General features: G+C 41.0%; 1 protein-coding gene across 4 annotated transcripts in view; it reads right to left on the minus strand.

Annotated features, from left to right (window-relative positions):
* Window positions 1–5,890: 5,890 nt before the first annotated feature.
* The window catches only part of Senp8 (SUMO peptidase family member, NEDD8 specific), an 18,926-nt gene continuing 17,915 nt past the window's right edge, over window positions 5,891–6,901 (minus strand). For all 4 annotated transcript variants that reach the window (XM_031343719.1, XM_031343720.1, XM_031343718.1 and 1 more), the window contains one exon: window positions 5,891–6,102. The gene's annotated coding sequence lies outside the window, so the exon portion shown is untranslated. The remainder of the gene's footprint in view (window positions 6,103–6,901) is intronic.

Genomic DNA, 6,901 nt, shown 5'->3' on the forward strand with positions numbered 1-6,901 from the left:
TCAAGTGCACAGTTCCCCACTGTGAACTTTGTAAATGATTTCATCACATTGCAATGTCAAAAGGTTGGACATGCCTGGTAAACTTAGCAGAATGCTACAGCACATAGCAGAAAGCTCTGAATCCAGCATGCAGATGTCCGATCGGACAGACTGGCTAGCCATTCTCTACAATAGTAAGCCATTCCTCAATAGTTGTGTCCTGTGCAGCTCCCACCCTGTCTTCTGCCCTGCTTCTAGGATGCGTCTTCCATCTTGGTGACCTCCACGATGGCTTTCTGTTCTAGGCCTCGTTCAATTTCTTTGAGATAGCCATTGAAAAGCTCAAATTTCTTTTCTTTCATTATTTGTAATCATTGATTGGTTGTGTATCCTCCAGGTCCACATATGACTAATCCTTTTTAAAATATATTTTTTGCTTTGCCTTTACATGTTTAAAAGACTTCTTTGCTATATGTGTATTTGGCTTGCATGCATACATGTTCACCATTTACATGTGTGATTCCCAAGAAGATCAGAAGCAATACCAGATCCTTTGGAACTGGAGTTACAGACAGTTGTGAGCTGTCATGTGGGCGCTGGGAATCAAACCCAAGCCCTCTGTAAGAGCAGCTGGTGCTCTAACCACTGAGTCATCTTTCTAGCCCCTCCTTTTAAAATTAATTAATTAATTAGTTAATTTTGGTTTTTCAAGACAGAGTTTCTCTGGGCCTACCCTGGAACACCCTTTTGTAAACAAGGCTGGGATTAAAGGGGTGCATCACCATCCTTGAAAACTAGGGAGGCTATATCCAGTTTTTGTTTCTAATGGTATTTTTCCCTCTCTACTAATAAAACAGAAAAAAGTACCAGTACTACTAACAATCAAGAGATATCATATGTGGGTTAAGAACATAAATTCTGGTTGGGCTTCGGGCCACACATCTGTAAACCCCAACACTGGAGGGAAAGGCAGGAGGATCAGGAGTTCAAGGTCATCCTCAGTTACAAAGTAAGTTTAAAGCCAACCTGGGTGGGCTCCACCACCTGTCCCCCCACCCCTTGCACCCACCACCACCGCTGCCGCCACAAAAGGAATACCTGATTTGGAATCAGTATATCTGCATTTAAACTTGTATGTACTTGGTTTGAGCAACTCCAAGTCTTAGTGCCCTCTTTTCCAAAAGAGGGATGGGAGTGTGCAGGTTGAGTCTGGAGAGACCGCTCAGTGGTTAAGATCATTTGATGCTCTTCCAGAGGACCCTAGGTCAGTTCCCAGCCCACATCAGACAGCTCACAACTGTCTGTCACCTCAGCTCCAGAGGATCTGATGCTTACGGCATGTGGGCACTGGCTGCCATGTGCGTGCATCCACACCTCCAAATAATTAAACAGAGTAAAACATTGTGAAGGTTGAACCTCCGTAATCCAAAATTCAACAAACCCCCAAATCTGACTTTTTGGGCACAGTATGAGGTGAGAAATAGAAAACCCTATAAGAGCTATTTAAGCCCAGCTTTCCTTTCAGGTCAATAGTGATTATCATACAAGAAAATCCATACCACATCCTCAGAAGTTCCTGGGATGTAGAAAGGACTAAACAAACATTAGTTATTATCTGCTAAATTTCAAGAAGGAAATGTAAGCTGTGTGTATGACGGCGCACACCTGTGATTCTAACACTCAGGAGGCAGGAAGATCGCCTTAGGTTTGAAGATCATCCTGGTCTATACAGCAAGTTGCAAGTTGGCCAGGGTTGCATAGTATGTCTCAAAAAAAAAATCAATAAATAAGCAAATATAAAACTTGATACTGCCAAAGCTATATGGAGCTAGAGATAGTTTTATATTATACAATTGTCCACATTGACTTTTTTTTAGAGCTAGAGATAGTTTTATATTATACAATAGTCCATACTGATTTTTTTAAAGACGATTTTGGCTGACTATATGAAAGAATGTAAATTGTACATATACTTTGCTGACTTTTTTGAGGGATTTGGGCAGGGATATTGAGACAAGATCTGATGAGGCTGAGACTGGGTCTTGAACTCCTGATCCTCCAGCTTCCATTTACCAAGATCTGAATTATAGTCAGTGTTTTACCATGCTTGGTTCTGGTATTTTTTAAAGAGATTTATTTATTTATTTTATGTATATGAGTACACTGTAGCTGTACAGATGGTTGTGAGCCACCATATGGTTTCTGGGACTTGAACTCAGGACCTTCAGAAAAGCAGTCGGTGTTCTTTTTTTTTTTTTTTTTAAAGATTAATTTATTATTATAAATGAGTGCACTGTAGCTGTCTTCAGACGCACCAGAAAGGGGCGTCAGATTTCATTACGGGTGGTTGTGAGCCACCATGTGGTTGCTGGGATTTGAACTCATGACCTTCCGAAGAGCAGTTGGTGCTCTTACCCACTGAGCCATCTCTCCAGCCCCCTTTGGTATGTTTTTAAATCGACACATAGTAATTATACCTACTTCTGGAGTGTTTGTTGGATGCCTAAACCATACTTTTTTATTCCTCAAGGAGAAATTTTAATTCTTAAATATTTTACCTAAGCCGGGAAGTGGTGGCCCACTCCTTTAATCCCAGCACTTGGGAGACAGAGGCAGACGGATTTCTGAGTTCGGGGCCAGCCTGATCTACAGAGTGAGTTCCAGGACAGCCAGGGCTACACAGAGAAACCCTGTCTTGAAAAGCCAAAAAAAAAAAAAAAAAAAAAAAAAAGAAAGTTACCTAATATATTTTTAAATTCACTTTATTTTTTATGAGTACCTGTAGAGATTGGAGAAGAACTTGTAGAAGTTGGTTTTCTTCCACCGTGTGAATCTTCAAGGTTTGAACTCAGGTGCTGGATTTGGCAGCAAATGCCTTTACCCACTGAGCCATCTCTCCGGCCCTTTAAGGAAAAAAGTTGAAAAGAAAGTTACTGAAAGATCACTATATCACTGGAAATCCTAAGAGCCTGAAGTCAGAACTAACCAAAATCCCTACAGTGGGGACAAGCATGGCTTGGACAATGACACTCTACTAGCCTGATATAACTAACTCCGATCGATACCTTTAAAATAGTGCTTGCACATGGGTTGGAATTAGGTAGAACGTGAACCCCCCCAGAAAGCAGCAGGCCAGTTGAAATGATGTCCATAGCTAGATTGGCCAGTTTGGTGGTTCCTTATTTTCTGTCAGGTTACTTAAGTTCATCGACTCTTCCCCACATAACTCGGTCTTAAGCAAGCACGCAAAATCACATAGATTAGAGTTGCATTTGATTTCTGTGGCTATGCCACAGAAGGAAGATGGGCTTTTTTCCTCCCTTTGATGAATAGCTTCTATATTCTCATTTATCCATTTAGCAAACCATAAGGAGTATTTTTGTTGTATGTCTCTTACAACTTAGTAGAAGAGACACAATACCAAAAATGATATGTGACTTGGACCCACTGAGAGGACTTCTGATTCTAGGAATAAACAAGGGAAGCAAACTGTCTGGGGCATCAGAGAGGATTCACCTGAGGAGGATCAGCAGAGGTGGGTGCTCATTCCCCTCCTGCTCTCCCTCTTCCTATCCTAGGGCCTTATGTGTTTTAAGTAGGCAAGCACTCTACCACTGAGCCAAATCAAGTCCTGTGTGAGAGGTGTGATCGAAAGAATGTGTGTGTGTTGGAGGAAATAAGGACAGAGGAGTCTAAGGTAAGAATGAGGGGCTGGTGAAGAGATGAGGTGAATAGGGGAACCAAATTATGCAGCTCTATATCGAAGTCAGAAGACAGAGTAGAGTTGGGGGGCATGAGAGCCCTGGAGGATGCTTTAGAAGGTCTTCACTAGCTTACATAGAAAGTTGCTGTCTTCTTGGTTTTGTTTTTGTCTTTTCGAGACAGAGTGTCATTCTATAATCATTCTGAACTACAGGCCTGAGATTCACTGTGTAGACCAGGCTCAAACTTTCAATATTCCTCCTACTTCTGCTTTCTAAGGGCTGGGATGACAGGTGCTCATCACCATACCTGGTGTGAGAATGGTTGTTTGGAATGGGGTGGGAGACACAGACAGAAAGACACAAAGAGATACAGAGAGACAGAACCAGAGACCGAAGAACATGAATTAGAGGATATTTGCACATGGAATCAACAGGACTAGAAAGCAGATGGATGTGGAGTGTGTGAGAGAAAAAGTCAAGGATGACTCTGGAGAGAATAGGGAGGAACAGTTTGGATTGGGGAAAAATAAGCTGAGCTTTGGGATTGGGTGCATGTGAGGATGCTAGGGAATCCCCATGTGAAGATGTGCAGCAGGCACATGGATATACAGGTTCACGCTTGGAAGAGGAGAATAGGTCTGATGTGCCAAAATCTGTCATCGGTCTTGGTAGTGTCCAGTGAGAAAATGGCGGTGGTACTAAACCCTGAGAATACAGAATGTGGAGAAGAAAACTGGCAAGTAAGAAAGTGATGAGAGAGAAAACTGGGTCTTGCATCAGTTAAAGAAAGAATGGTCTGAGGAGGAGGATTTAATGCCATGTACTCTGTTAATAAAATAAGAAGTACCAGTGAGGGTCATTTGTGGAGGAACAGGGACAGAATCCAGATTAGAGTGGGTTGGGAATCGGGAGGGAGGAAAGTGGTTACAAAGCCTAGGGTGAGGCCCTGAGGTGGAGGAAGTAACAAGCTAGTATTTAGAGGGAGACATGCTTTCGTGGATTTTGAAAGATAAGAGTTCACACATTTAAAGCTGTTGGCCAGAAACCAGTGAAGGCCAATGATGTTTATATGAAGGAATTGTTTGCACAAGGTCCCTGTCCAAAGACAGAGAGGGTAGCCCTCAGGAGTGGAGGCTCTGAGATGGTGAGACACAAGGTAGAAGGCAGAGGTGAGAAGCACATGGCTTGAGGGTGTGAGCTGGCAGGGAGAGCAGAGTCTGGGTCAGAACTGCTTCAGAAATCTTGTCTGAGCTTGCCCTGTGGGGAAAGGGCCCGCCCTACACAGGGACTACTAGGTACGAGTAAGTGAAGAAAAGAGAGCTGCCCTTCTCTTGTCTTTTAATGCAAACTGCAGGACTTAAGAGTAATTTTGTTTTCCAGCATAAAAACATACCCCTATTTTGGGCACTGAAGACAGCTGTCACGTCCTTTGACACACAGACACGTTAGTTGCCTCTTACTCAAGAACATTTTTATTTTACTTATAAAAATGTATTTTACCTTTATATATTTATGTGTATGTCATGTGTGCCTGGTGCTAGCAGAATTCAGAGTGTCATATCCTTGGAACTGGAGTTACCAATGGTTGTGAGCCACTATGTTTGTGGATGCCGGGAGTCAAACCTGAGTCCTCTGCAAGAAGAGTAAGTGCTTTCAACCACTGAGCCATCTCTCTAGCTACAAGAACATTCTATTTAAGTACATTTAACACTTCATTTTCCTTAGTGGAAATTCAGCCTCATGTTGGAACTTGGGGACTGGTTTTCTTTATGTTGTGAATTGCTTTATCTTTGCTTAGTACTGATTTTTTGATAAATTGCTAAAATTCCCCTTCCCATTTTTAATAGATTATTCAGATGTCTGCTCTTGTTTTATTCTCCATCTTTCATATATAAGAATGTGATAGGCCATTTAAAATAGGAAGTGCACTGTAGGGCTTTTTCCAGAACATTAGATCAGTACATTGACATCAGGAGTTGGTCCAAAGATGACCTAATATATAAAACAAAGCCAGTAACTCCTCAGGTTCTGCTGCTTAACCGTTACATGGCAGTTGTTGCTGCTTTCTGCAGAGAACCAACAGAACATGTTCATTTTAGAAAGGAAAGCAAGATTGCACTAGAAAATGTTCAAGCAAGGACTACTCGGCATTGGTTTCTGGGATCAAGGGAGGAAGAGATGTGAAGGATATGAGGAGACAGAGGCCACACAATTGACGTTGCATTTATTTATTATAAAACAGGAATAAGACCACCTGGAAAAATATGAGAATAAATGAGATTAGCCAGGGGTGGTAGCATATACCTGGAATCTCATTCTTCCAGAGCTGGAGGTCTGAGGATCAGAAGTGACTACACATCAAGTTGTAGGCCAGCCTGGGGTATGAGAGACTGAAGAGACTGTCTCGATTCCTCTACCCCTGAAAAAAAAAAAAACCAACAATAAAAATGGCTATATATGCATAAAACCTTTATTATGTTATCTAGTACTTTAAATTATAACAACATGTGGACATATATTTTTATGAGTATCTAAAGTATTTAACTGCACAACACAGAATGGTCCACAGTGTGAGTTCTAGGGCTACACGGAGAAATCCTTTCTCAAAATAACAACAACAATGAAAACAAAACCCAAATCAAACCAAAACCACAAAGTCAAAAAATAAAAAAATATGGCTGAAGGTATAGCCCTGAGGTAGAGAACACATATATATTATTACCAGCTGATGTTGGGTTTATGTGTAATAACTTCTCAATCCCATACTGAGATCCAGGTTAGATAGATTCAAATATATTTATGGGGCAGCACAATAGGATATTTGAAATAAAAATATATTAATAGAAGCCGGGCAGTGGTGGTGCATACCTTTAATCCCAGCACTTGGGAGGCAGAGGCAGGCAGATTTCTGAGTTTGAGGCCAGCCTGGTCTACGGAGTGAGTTCCAGGACAGCCAGAGTTACACAGAGAAACCCTGTCTCGAAAAAGCAAAAAAAAAAATCTCTCTCTCTGTATATATATACATATATAGAAATAGTATTATTAATGTATTTATAATATTAGTATAGTATTATTAGTATTATATTAATGGTGTATGGTTAAGCAGGTATATACCTTATGGACTATCCTAGTTATCTAGAGAAATACTATGTCAGCTCAAAATCTGTTATTTACAAAGTCAACATTTTCTTTTTCTTTCTTTTTTTTTTTTTTTTTTT

This window comes from Mastomys coucha, unplaced genomic scaffold, assembly GCF_008632895.1.
Source record: "Mastomys coucha isolate ucsf_1 unplaced genomic scaffold, UCSF_Mcou_1 pScaffold23, whole genome shotgun sequence".
Taxonomy (NCBI): Eukaryota; Metazoa; Chordata; class Mammalia; order Rodentia; family Muridae; genus Mastomys; species Mastomys coucha.